We start from the raw sequence: 16,373 nt of genomic DNA, 5'->3' as shown, positions 1-16,373 counted from the left end.
TTGATGGCGGCGGGATGTAGTGCGGCGCAACACCAGGGATTCCGGCGCCAACGTGGAACCTGCACAACACAACCAAAGTACTTTGCCCCAACGAAACAGTGAGGTTGTCAATCTCACCGGCTTGCTGTAACAAAGGATTAACCGTATTGTGTGGAAGATGATTGTTTGCAAGAAAACAAGTAAAGAACAAGTATTGCAGCAGATTTGTATTTCAAGTATAAAAGAATGGACCGGGGTCCACAGTTCACTAGAGGTGTCTCTCCCATAAGATAAAAGCATGTTGGGTGAACAAATTACAGTCGGGCAATTGACAAATAGAGAGGGCATAACAATGCACATACATGACATGATAAATATAGTGAGATTTAATTGGGCATTACGACAAAGTACATAGACCGCCATCCAACCGCATCTATGCCTAAAAGTCCACCTTCAGAGTTATCATCCGAACCCCTTCCAAGTATTAAGTTGCAAAGCAACAGACAATTGCATTAAGTATGGTGCGTAATGTAATCAACAACTACATCCTTAGACATAGCATCAATGTTTTATCCCTAGTGGCAACAGCGACAACACAACCTTAGAACTTTCTCGTCATCGTCCCAGGTATCAATGTAGGCATGAACCCACTATCGAGCATAAATACTCCCTCTTGGAGTTAAGAGCAAAAACTTGGCCAGAGTCTCTACTAATAACGGAGAGCATGCAAGATCATAAACAACACATAGGTAATAACTTGATAATTAACATAACATGGTATTCTCTATCCATCGGATCCCGACAAACACAACATATAGTATTACAGATAGATGATCTTGATCATGTTAGGCAGCTCACAAGATCCAACAATGAAGCAAAATGAGGAGAAGACAACCATCTAGCTACTGCTATGGACCCATAGTCCAGGGGTGAACTACTCACTCATCACTCCGGAGGCGACCATGGCGGTGAAGAGTCCTCCCGGGAGATGAATCCCCTCTCCGGCGAGGTGCCGGAGGAGATCTCCGGAATCCCCGAGATGGGATTGGCGGCGGCGTCTCTGGAAGGTTTTCCGTATCGTGGTTCTTCTTTTTGGGGTTTTCGCGACGGAGGCTTTAAGTAGGCGGAAGGGCAACGTGGGGGGCCACATGAGGGCCCCACACCACAGGTCGGCGCGGCCAGGGCCTAGGCCGCGCCGCCCTATGGTGGCGGCCCCTCGTGGCCCCACTTCGACTCCTCTTCGGTCTTCTGGAAGCTTCGTGGCAAAATAGGACCCTGGGTTTTGATTTCGTCCAATTCCGAGAATATTTCGTTACTAGGATTTCTGAAACCAAAAACAGCGAAAACAAAGCAATCGGCTCTTCGGCATCTTGTTAATAGGTTAGTTCCGGAAAATGCACGTATATGACATAAAGTGTGCATAAAACATGTAGATATCATCAATAATGTGGCATGGAACATAAGAAATTATCGATACGTCGGAGACGTATCAGCATCCCCAAGCTTAGTTCTCGCTCGTTCCGAGCAGTGTAAAACGATAACAAAGATAATTTCTGAAGTGACATGCCATCATAACCTTGATCATACTATTTGTAAACATATGTAATGAATGCAGCGATCAAAACAATGGTAATGACATGAGTAAACAAGTGAATCATAAAGCAAAGACTTTTCATGAATAGTACTTCAAGACAAGCATCAATAAGTCTTGCATAAGAGTTAACTCATAAAGCAATAAATCGAAGTAAAGGTATTGAAGCAACACAAAGGAAGATTAAGTTTCAGCGGTTGCTTTCAACTTGTAACATGTATATCTCATGGATAATTGTCAACATAGAGTAATATAACAAGTGCAATATGCAAGTATGTAGGAATCAATGCACAGTTCACACAAGTGTTTGCTTCTTGAGGTGGAGAGAGATAGGTGAACTGACTCAACATAAAAGTAAAAAGAATGGTCCTTCAAAGAGGAAAGCATCGATTGCTATATTTGTGCTAGAGCTTTTATTTTGAAAACATGAAACAATTTTGTCAACGGTAGTAATAAAGCATATGAGTTATGTAAATTATATCTTACAAGTTGCAAGTCTCATGCATAGTATACTAATAGTGCCCGCACCTTGTCCTACTTAGCTTGGACTACCGGATCATTGCAATACACATGTTTTAACCAAGTGTCACAATGGGGTACCTCCATGCCGCCTGTACAAAGGTCTAAGGAGAAAGCTCACATTTTGGATTTCTCGCTTTTGATTATTCTCAACTTAGACATCCATACCGGGACAACATGGACAACAGATAATTGACTCCTCTTTAATGCATAAGCATGTGACAACAATTATTATTCTCATATGAGATTGAGGATATATGTCCAAAACTGAAACTTCCACCATGAATCATGGCTTTAGTTAGCGGCCCAATGTTCTTCTCTAACAATATGCATGCTCCAACCATTAAGGTGGTAGATCTCTCTTACTTCGGACAAGACGGACATGCATAGCAACTCACATGATATTCAACAAAGAATAGTTGATGGCGTCCCCGTAAACATGGTTATCGCACAACAAGCAACTTAATAAGAGATAAAGTGCATAAGTACATATTCAATACCACAATAGTTTTTAAGCTATTTGTCCCATGAGATATATATTGCAAAGGTGAATGATGGAATTTTAAAGGTAGAACTCAAGCAATTTACTTTGGAATGGCAGATAAATACCATGTAGTAGGTAGGTATGGTGGACACAAATGGCATAGTGGTTGGCTCAAGGATTTTGGATGCATGAGAAGTATTCCCTCTCGATACAAGGTTTAGGCTAGCAAGGTTATTTGAAACAAACACAAGGATGAACGGTACAGCAAAACTCACATAAAAGACATATTGTAAACATTATAAGATTCTACACCGTCTTCCTTATTGTTCAAAACTCAATACTAGATGTTATCTAGACTCTAGAGAAACCAAATATGCAAACCAAATTATCAAGCTCTAAGTGTTTCTTCATTAATGGGTGCAAAGTATATGATGCAAGATCTTAAACATGAGCACAACAATTGCCAAGTATCAAATTATCGAAGACATTTTAGAATTACTACATGTAGTATTTTCCAATTCCAACCATATAACAATTTAACGAAGAAGAAACTTCGCCATGAATACTATGAGTAGAGCCTAAGGACATACTTGTCCATATGCTACAGTGGAGCGTGTATCTGTCCCACAAAGTGAATGCTAGGATCCATTTTATTCAAACAAAACAAAAACAAAAACAAACCGACGCTCCAAGCAAAGTGCATAAGATGTGACGGAATAAAAATATAGTTTCAGGGGAGGAACCTGATAATGTTGTCGATGAAGAAGGGGATGCCTTGGACATCCCCAAGCTTAGACGCTTGAGTATTCTTAGAATATGCAGGGGTGAACCACCGGGGCATCCCCAAGCTTAGAGCTTTCACTCTCCTTGATCATATTGTATCATACTCCTCTCTTGATCCTTGAAAACTTCCTCCACACCAAACTCGAAACAACTCATTAGAGGGTTAGTGCACAATAAAAATTAACATGTTCAGAGGTGACACAATCATTCTTAACACTTCTGGACATTGCATAAAGCTACTGGATATTAATGGATCAAAGAAATTTATCCAACATAGCAAAAGAGGCCATGCGAAATAAAAGGCAGAATCTGTCAAAACAGAACAGTCCGTAAAGATGGATTTTATTAGGGCACCAGACTTGCTCAAATGAAAATTCCCAAATTGAATGAAAGTTGCGTACATATCTGAGGATCACTCACGTAAATTGGCTTAATTTTCTGAGTTACCTACGGAGAATTAGACCCAGCATTCGTGACAGCAAAGAAATCTGTTTCTGCGTAGTAATCCAAATCTAGTATTTACTTTACTATCAAAGACTTTACTTGGCACAACAAAACATAAAACTAAGATAAGGAGAGGTTGCTACAGTAGTAAACAACTTCCAAGACTCAAATATAAAACAAAAATACTATAGTAAAAACATGGGTTGTCTCCCATAAGCGCTTTTCTTAACGCCTTTCAGCTAGGCGCGTAAAGTGTAACTCAAGTAACATCAAGAGATGAAGCATCAACATCATAATTTGTTCTAATAATAGAATCATAAAGTAACTTCATTCTCTTTCTAGGGAAGTGTTCCATACCTTTCTTGAGAGGAAATTGATATTTAATATTACCTTCCTTCATATCAATAGTAGCACCAACGGTTCGAAGAAAAGGTCTTCCCAATATAATGGGGCAAGATGCATTGCATTCAATATCCAAGACAACAAAATCAACGGGGACAAGATTATTGTTAACCATAATATGAACATTATCAACTCTCCCCAAAGGTTTCTTTTTAGCATTATCGCCGAGATTAACATCCAGACAACAGTTTTTCAATGGTGGCAAGTCAAGCATATCATAGACTTTCTTAGGCATAACGTAAATACTTGCACCAAGATCACATAAAGCATTACAATCAAAATCTTTGACCCTCATTTTAATGATGGGCTCCCAACCATCCTCTAGCTTTCTAGGAATAGAAGTTTCAAGTTTTAGTTTCTCTTCTCTAGCTTTTATGAGAGCATTTGTAATATGTTTTGTGAAAGCCAAATTTACAGCGCTAGCATTGGGACTCTTAGCAAGTTTTTGTAAGAACTTTATAACTTCAGAGATGTGGCAATCATCAAAATCTAAATCATTACAATCTAAAGCAATGGGATTATCATCCCCAAGGTTGGAAAAAATTTCAGCAGCTTTATCACGAGCAGTTTCAGTAGCTTTAGCAGCTTCAGTAATTTTGCGCGCTTTGCACTAGGAGTAGAAACATTGCCAACACCAATTATTTTACCATTAATATTAGGAGGTGCAGCAACATGTGAATCATTAGCATTGCTAGTGGTGGTAATAGTCCAAACTTTAGCTACATTTTTCTCTTTAGCTAGTTTTTCATTTTCTTCTCTATCCCACCTAGCACGCTAGCTCAGCCATTAATCTTATATTCTCATTAATTCTAACTTGGATGGCATTTGCTGTAGTAACAATTTTATTTTCAATATCCCTATTAGGCATAACATTCGATTTCAAAAGATCAACATCAGAGGCAAGACTATCAACCTTAGAAGCAAGAATATCAATTTTATTGAGCTTTTCCTCAACAGATTTGTTAAAGGCAGTTTGTGTACTAATAAATTCTTTAAGCATAGCTTCAAGTCCAGGGGGTGTATTCCTATTATTGTTGTAAGAATTCCCATAAGAATTAGCATAACCGTTACCATTATTATAAGGATATGGCCTATAGTTATTACTAGAATTGTTCCGATAAGCATTGTTGTTGAAATTATTATTTTTAATGAAGTTTACATCAACATGTTCTTATTGGGCAACCAATGAAGCTAACGGAACATTATTAGGATCAACATTAGTCCTATCATTCACAAGCATAGACATAATAGCATCAACCTTATCATTCAAGGAAGAGGATTCTTCAACAAAATTTACCTTCTTACCTTGTGGAGCTCTTTCCGTGTGCCATTCAGAGTAATTAACCATCATATTATCAAGGAGCTTTGTTGCTTCACCAAGAGTGATGGACATAAAGGTACCTCCAAGCAGCTGAATCCAATAAATTCCGCGAAGAAAAATTTAGTCCCGCATAGAAGGTTTGGATGATCATCCAAGTAGTCAGTCCATGGGTTGGGCAATTTTTAACCAAAGATTTCATTCTTTCCCAAGCTTGAGCAACATGTTCATTATCCAATTGTTTAAAATTCATTATGCTACTCCTCAAAGATATAATTTTAGCAGGGGAATAATATCTACCAATAAAAGCATCCTTGCATTTAGTCCAGGAATCAATACTATTCTTAGGCAGAGATAGCAACCAATCTTTAGCTCTTCCTCTTAATGAGAAAGGAAACAATTTTAATTTTATAATGTCACCATCTACATCTTTATACTTTTGCATTTCACACAATTCAACAAAATTATTGAGATGGGCAGTAGCATCATCAGAACTAACACCAGAAAATTGCTCTCGCATAACAAGATTCAGTAAAGCAGGTTTAATTTCAAAGAATTCTGTTGTAGTAGCAGGTGGAGCAATAGGTGTGCATAATAAATCATTATTATTTGTGTTTTTGAAGTCACACAACTTAGTATTTTCAGGGGTGGCCATTTTAGCAGTAGTAAATAAAACAAACTAGATAAAGTAAATGCAAGTAACTATTTTTTTGTGTTTTTGATATAGCAAACAAGACAGTAAATAAAGTAAAGCTAGCAACTAATTTTTTGTGTTTTGATATAATGCAGCAAACAAAGTAGTAAATAAAATAAAGCAAGACAAAAACAAAGTAAAGAGATTGAGAAGTGGAGACTCCCCTTGCACCGTGTCTTGATCTCCCCGGCAACGGCGCCAGAAAATATGCTTGATGGCGTGTAATTCACACGTTCGTTGGGAACCCCAAGAGGAAGGTATGATGCGCACAAGCAGCAAGTTTTCCCTCGAAAGAAACCAAGGTTTATCGAACCAGGTGGAGCCAAGAAGCACGTTGAAGGTTGATGGCGGCGGGATGTAGTGCGGCACAACACCAGGGATTCCGGCGCCAACGTGGAACCCGCACAACACAACCAAAGTACTTTGCCCCAACGAAACAAGTGAGGTTGTCAATCTCACCGGCTTGCTGTAACAAAGGATTAACCGTATTGTGTGGAAGATGATTGTTTGTAAGAAAACAAGTAAAGAACAAGTATTGCGAGCAGATTTGTATTTCGAGTATAAAAGAATGGACCGGGGTCCACAGCTCACTAGAGGTGTCTCTCCCATAAGATAAAAGCATGTTGGGTGAACAAATTACTGTCGGGCAATTGACAAATAGAGAGGGCATAACAATGCACATACATGACATGATAAATATAGTGAGATTTAATTGGGCATTACGACAAAGTACATAGACCGCCATCCAACTGCATCTATGCCTAAAAAGTCCACCTTCGGGTTATCATCCGAACCCCTTCCGGTATTAAGTTGCAAAGCAACTGAGACAATTGCATTAAGTATGGTGCGTAATGTAATCAACAACTACATCCTTAGACATAGCATCAATGTTTTATCCCTAGTGGCAACAGACAAAACACAACCTTAGAACTTTCTGTCACTGTCCCAGGTATCAATGTAGGCATGAACCCACTATCGAGCATAAATACTCCCTCTTGGAGTTAAGAGCAAAAACTTGGCCAGAGCCTCTACTAATAATGGAGAGCATGCAAGATCATAAACAACACATAGGTAATAAATTGATAATTAACATAACATGGTATTCTCTATCCATCGGATCCCGACAAAAACAACATATAGCATTACAGATAGATGATCTTGATCATGTTAGGCAGCTCACAAGATCCAACAATGAAGCACAATGAGGAGAAGACAACCATCTAGCTACTGCTATGGACCCATAGTCCAGGGGTGAACTACTCACTCATCACTCCGGAGGCGACCATGGCGGTGAAGAGTCCTCCGGGAGATGAATCCCCTCTCCGGCAGGGTGCCGGAGGAGATCTCCAGAATCCCCCGAGATGGGATTGGCGGCGGCGGAGTCTCTGGAAGGTTTTCCGTATCGTGGTTCTTCTTTTTGGGGTTTTCGCGACGGAGGCTTTAAGTAGGCGGAAGGGCAACGTGGGGGGCCACACGAGGGCCCCACACCACAGGTCGGCGCGGCCAGGGTCTGGGCTGCGCCGCCCTATGGTGGCGGCCCCTCGTGGCCCCACTTCGACTCCTCTTCGGTCTTCTGGAAGCTTCGTGGCAAAATAGGACCCTGGGTTTTGATTTCGTCCAATTCCGAGAATATTTCGTTACTAGGATTTCCGAAACCAAAAACAGCGAGAAAACATCAACTAGCTCTTCGGCATCTTGTTAATAGGTTAGTTCCAGAAAATGCACGAATATGACATAAAGTGTGCATAAAACATGTAGATATCATCAATAATGTGGCATGAAACATAAGAAATTATCGATACGTCGGAGACGTATTAGAAGCCTCCATGGTTCCGTAGACTATGAGGTAGTCTACGCCTTCAATACCTCCCGAGAGGTCTGGTTCTTCATAGCCGATGATCTCGGCTCCTTCATGGTTGTCGTAGTCCTCCTCCAGACGATTCAGACAATTTAAGCAAGGGATTTAAGAGTGGGATGAGTACGAGCGTACTCAACAAGTTCATTATAGGAAAGAGGTGTTTAATGCACTAGTTACAGCATTAGACCAGAAAGTCTAATACCAATGCAGATTTTGACAAACATTTCTTCAAGAGATTGCTTTTATTTCAAAGAGCTATGTCCGTCAGCCTTCACCAGTTTACTAGAACTTCATGGAGCTCCTTTCCGGCCGCGTTCGTAGTTCCATATCCCGGAACAAGGAGTGACAGGTCACGGTTCTTTACACTCTGCAGAGGTGTGTTGCTTTACCCATAAGAGATCTTAACCTTGGTGCCAACCGGGCAGCTTTCCCGTCCACACTTCCTATGGTGTGAGGCCCGGTATAAGGTCTAGCCAATCATGTTCCTCCGCTACCTCGAACACCCACCCTTTGTTGCATACCCCGACCCTGGGTCCTCGCCGGTCCCATTATTCCCACTCACGGGTGGACCCCGACCACGACAACAGTTTGGGACTCGTTAACCAAACTCCTTCGTCGGTAGCTGCAACCCATCATAGACCGCAATACCGTGGGGACTTAAGGCTTCCCCAGCCAACCGCTTGTTCTTCGAGCGACAAGTGTCTACGAACTATGCCGTGGGGACTTAAGGCTTCCCCAGCCAACCGCTTGCCCTGACAGATACAAGTGTCTACGGTAAAGCGCATCCGTTGATGAACGAAAGGTGGAAACACTTTTGACTACTCCGTCCCACTCCGGATCTTATGGTTAACACGGATATTACGGCACAAGAATCACTGCCGACATTTGTTGTTTAATCCTAGATGGATATAAACCCTTGCAATGGAACCTCCACCATATCAACACAATCCATGGTTCCATTGCCCACCACATAGTCATATTCATAGTTATGAAAGTAGTGGTTTTGGTTTTTATGCAATAGTGATAACCATAGTACTTTGCAAGTAATTTGATAGAAATACTCAAATGACATGAGCAAGTGATGAACTTGCCTGAACAGTGCAAAGTTTTGCAGTTGGATGGTGTGGACTGACCCTTGTCCTCTGGTTCTGAAAAATAGCATCATTGTCCGATAAGGGCAATGGTTAAAGAAGCAATTATGCATGATTCCAGTTTTAGGGTTTGTTTCCTCCCTTCCGATGTCGTTATTATTTCATGTAAGAGGTTATTACTAAGAATAATTTGGAGATACTATATTTAGTGTAAATACAACCTTGAAATGTTGTCAAGGTGTTTTTGAAGTCCAAATGCATTAATGGACTTATTTTTATTATTGAAAATTATATGTGTGATTTAAATGATTATTTAAATCATCAAATGAAGACTTATTCTTAATTGTCTTCAAAAATTCTCTCTCGTATTTTATTATGATAGAGAATTTTATGCTGATCTATTTTCATATTTTTAATTATTTTTTTAGAGCTACCAATCATTTCTTATAAAATTCCAAAGTTTTTGTATTTAATGGAATTATGAAAAGACATATATGCCCCTGGGCCCACCTGTCAGTGGAGCCCAGCGGGTTGGGTTAGACCAGCTCGGGTCCAACCGACCCGAGCGGTCGCTCACTCGCTCACCACCCCGCGCCGCCTCGACCTAACCCTAATCCTCTTTCTCTCTGGCGACCTGCGTCGCCCTCACCGTCATCGGCCGATTCTGGCGGACTCCGGTCGCCATGGCCCTCGCCATGGGGCACAATCGAACCGCCCTGTGACGGCGATCCTTTCTATCCGCGTTGATCTGGAGCAGACGCCGCTCCCGCTCGTCCTCGACCCTCTTCGCCATGGCTAGGGTTACGGGATCCGCGTGATCCCGCGGCTCCCAGAGCTCCTGGCGTGATGGCGCCGCCGTGGCTGTGCTGCCATGGTGGGGTGGTGCTGTGGCGCAGCCATGGCCTGGCTTGTCCTGGCGCCGCCGCGCCCTGGCGTGTGCCGCCGTGGCCGCCATGGTTGTCTGCCTGCTCGTCCCCGGGTAAGTTCGCCATCTCTCCCTCTCTCTCGTGTGCTTGTTCTTCTTCCTCCTCCCTTAGTTCTGGTCACAGCTCCTCCTCCTCGTGGAGAGGATAGCCGTGCTCATGCTGCCCTGTGGCCGTGCTTACTCGCTGCTGCGCCTGTCTGCTTGTGTTGCGTGTAATGCCGTGTCTGCTTATGCTCGACGTGCTTGCTTGTGCTTCTCGTGCAAGATTGCTAAGCTATGTGCCCGTGAAAGCTTGCTTTACTTGCTAGAATTCTTCCCTGTGCCTCTCGTTCTTGTTTCTATGCTTGCCTGACATCAAATGTGTTCATATATACTGCTCTGGCTTGAGTTCTGTGTGTATTACTTGCAATTTTGCAAGTGCCAGAGTATTAGTGTGCTGTTCCTTGTGCTCAAATTCATGAGCATGCTCAATTGAGCATTGCAGTTGGCTTAACTGTATGATTCAGTGATTACTGATATGTGCTTTATTTGTTTAGCAAGATCCAGTGGTTCATCAAGTCCTTGATGTGCTTCTGGATACAATCATATGATTATTACTATAGTATCTGTTTATTCAGTTAAAGTTTGGGTGTAAATCTTCAGTGGCTAGCTCATTTCGATGCTATGCTTGCTTATAGCCATCCGTATCAAGTGTTAGCAAGCTCGGTGAGCCTCCGATCATCATTTGCTTGATGATTAGTTGTTATGCTTACAGCAGTGCCTATCCGGTGCTCATTCCGGTATCCGTGTGACACGTACACTTGTGCTAGTGAGGTTTATTGCTTACTCAAGCTTTATACTGTTGCTTGCGGTGATCCTCCGGATCATGTGCAAGGTTACAGTGCGAGTGTTACTTGTGTAATTCATTTATCTCTGTTACCTTGCTTAATTGGTTAGATAAATGATGTGAACTGCCTTGCAGTGATGATCATATGAGTTGATTTAATAGAGCTGGAGGGATGCCAACTTCTATTGGGTACCCTGGCTCCCTTTTGAACCCATCTGGGTAATGATAGATGTGCTGAGCTTAACTGTGGGTTTTTGTGATGTGGTTGAGGTAGCCCTGGCAGTAATCATATGCTGCCCTAGGGTAGCTCCCCTCTTGTTGGTTTGCTGTGGCTCACTAAATGCTTTCTGGGTGATCCATTTATTGGATTGCCAGTAGCCCTTGATGTTGAAATCAAATAGACAAGGATTTGTCTATGTCCGATGGCTTTGACTAGCTGTAGGTGCTAAGTGTGTAGCTAGGCTAGCTTGTGCTTTCATCTCTTGCTGGATTTCTTCAGTTATGCATTGATTTTCATAGCTGTTGTTCCCATTAGATGATTTACTAGTGGCCTTACTACCCTTGCTTGCACCATATGGCTTAGTAGCCAGATGATGACACAAATTGGGTATCACCCCCTTTTGCTTGTGTGTGATTGGTGCATATGCTTATATATGAACAAAACCATCTGGTTTGTTCATGATAATTTGTATACCTCACTCCAGCTCCTAGAATTTGTTGTTGGTGTAGAGGTTTTGCTTCTGAGTTGATCTTATGGTTGATTTGCTTGCCCTGCTCCTCCTGGTGAGCTTGTGAAGCTTGATTTGATTCAGGTGATGGTGGAATAGTTGAACAGCTGTGGCTGTTCTTATGTTCTTGCTGTTCTTGGTTTGCTGTTCTTGCTACTGGTTACTTACCCTGGTGCCTTGTCGATGGAATGGTTAGGGTTTAGCTGTGAAAAGCTTAAATATGGCCAGCCTTTGCTTCCCTGGTCGACAGCACCACATCTCACCCTGATGACTCACTGTGTGTGTGTGTGTTGCATGCACACATGCTGTGTGTGCAGCCTGTGTGTGTGGGTGTACATGCTTGGGACTTGAGCTGTTGAGAGGATCAGCTCGGCTGGACCTTGATCATATCCACTCTTCACAATTCATTTGTTAACCTGCCAAGTGGCTTTGCCACTTGGCTTAATACTCTGGTTGTTGTGTGTGTGTGCAGGGATCAAGTGCTGATCAAGATGAACTCAAGATCATCTGGATCAAAGAATTCATGAAGATCCCAATGTAGATTAGGTCATTTAAATACCTTGTAATTTTCCTTTTTCTGTTTCTATTTATTCAATTCTTGTAATGTATTGTAATTCCATAATTCAATTCTGAATATTGTAAAGACAATGTATTATGTGTGTGATTATCAATAAAGCTCAAGTTTTCCTTAATGAGCTTTATGTAATTGTTGTATTACTTATATTCTTGCTTAATGATAATTGTTTGTTAAATTATCTCAAATTTGAATTATGTGATAATCATTTCATGTTTGAATTTGAAATTCAAATTCAAAGTTGGTTTGAATTCATTCATACAACTTAACTTGTAATTCAATCATGCAACTTAAGATTTTAATGCAATATCACTTCTCTCTTCTCAAAACCCTAATTTAGATAAGTAAGAACAAGTTCATCGCACTCTCGAAACCCTAACCCTGTAAGGTGTCGAGAGAGAAACCTGTCCCCCTTTGATGCAGTTTTGTTTTAAAAGCGCGAAATTTCCCCGTAATTTACAATGCAATGCACATCCCTTTCTAAAAACTACCCCTCGATCGTCTCTAAACCTGGGACATTACATTAGTGCACAATAACTTGTTTATATTTGATGGCACAAATTATGATCTATGGAAAATTTATGTGCTTAATATTTTGCGAGGTAGTTCCCCGGACATGGAGCGATTTCTTGACATGGGTTTTTCCTCTCCTAAGGATCCTCAAAATTTATCTCTTGAGGAGGAGAAAAACTCTTGCCTCGATGCTCTTGCTTCTCATGTGTTTTCCATTGTTGTGAGCAATGTAGTTACTTCTTCAATCATGCCTTTCGGGAGCTCTCATGAATTATGGACAAAGCTTCAAGATAAATATGATGTGTCCAATATTATTGAGGATTATTGTATTGCTTCCACTTCCGGTCGTGATGAGTTCTCATCTTCATCCACTTCACCAAAGTGTGTCAAGACACAAGGTAATGATATGGTGAGTGGTGATAAAATTGCAATGTTGATATTAAGCTTACTATTGATGATTCTTCATCTCTATCTCATTGCAATGCTTCATCTACGGACTCAAACACGTCTAGCACTAAAAATGATTTACATGCTTGTGTTGATAGTCCTTGCATATCATGTGTAAGTTGCTTGAATAAATCTAATGATTATATGCTTGCATTGTCTTGTGGCCATGATAAAAATGCTTCTATTTCCTCTAGTTGTTGTGTGTCTAACAATGTAGAGGAAACCAAAGATTTTATTGGTCAAGAAAAGATCTTGAAAGGAGCCTCAAGTAACTCCTCATCTTTATCTCACGGTCCTCATATATGCCTCATGGCCAAGGGTTCCACGGTACCTCCTACCATGGAACCTGATATGTCTCGTGGTGATAAGGATGAGGATGAATATGAAGAAGAGGATTGGGTTGTCTCTCTACGCGATAAGGGTAAGAGTGTATTCAAGGTTCTTTGCAAAGATAAAATTGCTAGCACTCACTTCTTTGTAATCTTGACTACCGCTATTGAGAGCCAAAAACTTATTTGGATGCATGAGAACACCATTGATAAAAAGGGTGCTCTTGAACGTGAGTACGCCAATGATGTGGCATCTCTAAAGGATGAACTTGAAGAAGAACAAACCACCAAGGAAGCTCTTGAGGAAACCTTTGCTCTAGAATTGTCTAGAGAAAAGGAAAACCATGATAGAGCTCTTGAGGTGGCAAATAAACTAAAGCTAAAAAATGATAAGCTTGTGTTTGTTAATGCTAAACTCCTTGAGGATTTTGAGCAACTCAAAAAGGGCTCAAGGGTCATTGAGAGTGCGCTCACCAAACTCACCGAGTCGCATGAGCAACTTACAACTTCTTATCTAAAAGAGCATGACAACTTGCCTTCTCCCATTGCTATTAATAATGATTCTTGTGCTACTAACTCTACTTCTTGTGAAGCATCTATCTTGAAGGAGAATGTTGAGCTAAGGGCTCAACTTAAATTGCTAACTAGCAATTATGGGAAATTGGAAGAAAATCATGGAAAGCTTTCTAGATCCTATGAGGATCTTCTAGCTTCTCATGATAGGCTAAAGTTAGCTCATGAGGCTATCATATCAAATGCAACACCTTGTGAGCCTCATGTGGATACTAGCACTACTACTCAAAATGCTATATTGTCATGTGTTAGTCCTAGTAATTCATCCACTCATAGTATTGCTAAATCTTGTGATAAATTATCTTCCTTGCCTTGTTGCTCTAACAATGAAGGTTCTACTTCCTCTAGTACTTGTGTTGTTACTAACCACTAGTAAGTTTGCGGCGCGGCGCACGCCGCGCCCGTGTTGTTGCCGTGTGGGAGATGTATTTTGTGTTTCGTAGTAGTGTTTGCATGGGGGTGGGTTTCATGTTTTTGATGTTTTTGGTTGTTTTTTTTTTGAGGGGATGTTTTTGGTTGTTGATAGTGTATAGGTTGTTTTAACAATATTTTTGAAAGATGGAGTTTCTTTTGGTGGGTTGCGTGGATGTGGATGGGTTGCGTTGTAGGAGCTGCATCGGTTGGTTGTGTGTACACGTAGTTGTGTTGATGTGTAGTTTTTTGTGTGGCTTAGTTAGGGTGTTTTTATTGTGCATTTGAGAGACTAAGTTGAGTTAAGTCCTAGATAAGGCCATTTCTGCATGGCTCATCTAGGTTGTAATGCATCATTGCTGATGTGAGGCTGCTGTCTGAAATAAGTAGGTCAACGAAAGGGAGCTAGTGAGTGGCTATCGTGATGTTCCAAGGAAAACAAAGACACCTACTCTTGTCTTCTCTTCTTCCACGGAGGATGGTTTGGGCCATGGAGGCATCAACGATGGCGCAAGTGCTGTGGCCGGTGAGGTGGAGACTGGGCAAAGTTGGCCGGGGTCAGCGTTGGACGGGGCAGCGACCGGGATCGGCTCTAGGCGGAAGCGAGAATTGTCGGCGGTGGCAGAAGGGGCAGCGGTGGTGGTGTTGGTTGTGTTGGAGTGCATAGCAGGGAGCACAATAGGATCCGGCCAGCGGAGGTGTGGTTGGGACGACGTAAGAAGGTGGGGATCTAGGGCGCCTCACTGTTGTCTACTGCGACCACGCTGGCTTGGTAAAACGGAGGGCGAGCGGGGACTGGAGATCGACGGCTGGTTGTTGGAGGTAGCGCAACAGAAGGTGGAGCCTCGGTGGCCATAGCTTTTAAATACTAATTTCAAAATGCACTAATTACATAGAGTTAACTGTATGTTCTAAATGTTACAAATATCCGTAAAATGAAATTATTAATAGTTCATCATATCATTTTGTAGGATATGGTTTACCCCTTTGTTCATCAATCACATACACTTAATGTACACAGAACACAATTCCGATTCGTGACTTCTCATTCCCGATCCTTTTCTCTCACACACAGATACATTAAATGGTTAAGCCATATGTGAATAATCATTATGTTCAAATCAAGATATGTTATGGAGGATATGTTATGTAGCCGAATAAATAGAGATGAAACTCAAGACTGCAGGTATATTATGGAGACCCTAGGCATGCTAGAATATGGTAGCTTTCTTCACGAATGAAATGTCTTAACAATGTTAACTCTGTCACTTTTGTGTCTTGAATTGATGACTCAAACAATATTAACAGAAATTACTTGATGATTTTCTTGAAGCCAATAGCTCAAGCGGTAGCAGCAGTGAGACCAACAACTGATGCTAAATGATAATTATCATCTGTATTCGAATTTAAATATTATTGCCTATGGTTGTGAAATTAAGACACTTGTTGCTGCTATATGTAGACACCTAGAGTTTTGGCCCCGTTTCTTGACTATGATGATGCAATGAACTTCAGATAATCAGCTCTTATTTTATATGAACTAATGAAAAATATGTAGTGGTTAATTTATAAGACTCGCCGTAGAAGCACGTAATCAGAAAACACATCATGTAGGATTGTATCAACAAAATGCTATACTAAGGAATATTTGGTACGGAATTTCCTTAAAGAGCGATGTTGGTGGAAAGAGTTTGTTGCAAATCCGTTTCCTCGTGTTTCTTTGGGCCACGGTGATGGCTCCAGAGATATCGACCTTGACCCGTAACAATTTTCCCATATATGTACAATAATGCTATTACGGGATGCATGCTACGAAAATGAGCCTAGGAAAGGAGAGTCTGAGAAACGTGGCCCTGATCGAAATCACGGGAGGAAAAAATATTT

The sequence above is a fragment of the Lolium rigidum genome, chromosome 1 (genome assembly GCF_022539505.1).
Source record: "Lolium rigidum isolate FL_2022 chromosome 1, APGP_CSIRO_Lrig_0.1, whole genome shotgun sequence".
Lineage (NCBI taxonomy): Eukaryota > Viridiplantae > Streptophyta > Magnoliopsida > Poales > Poaceae > Lolium > Lolium rigidum.
The sequence above is the reverse complement of the archived record's forward strand: the minus strand, read 5'-3'. Positions refer to the sequence as shown.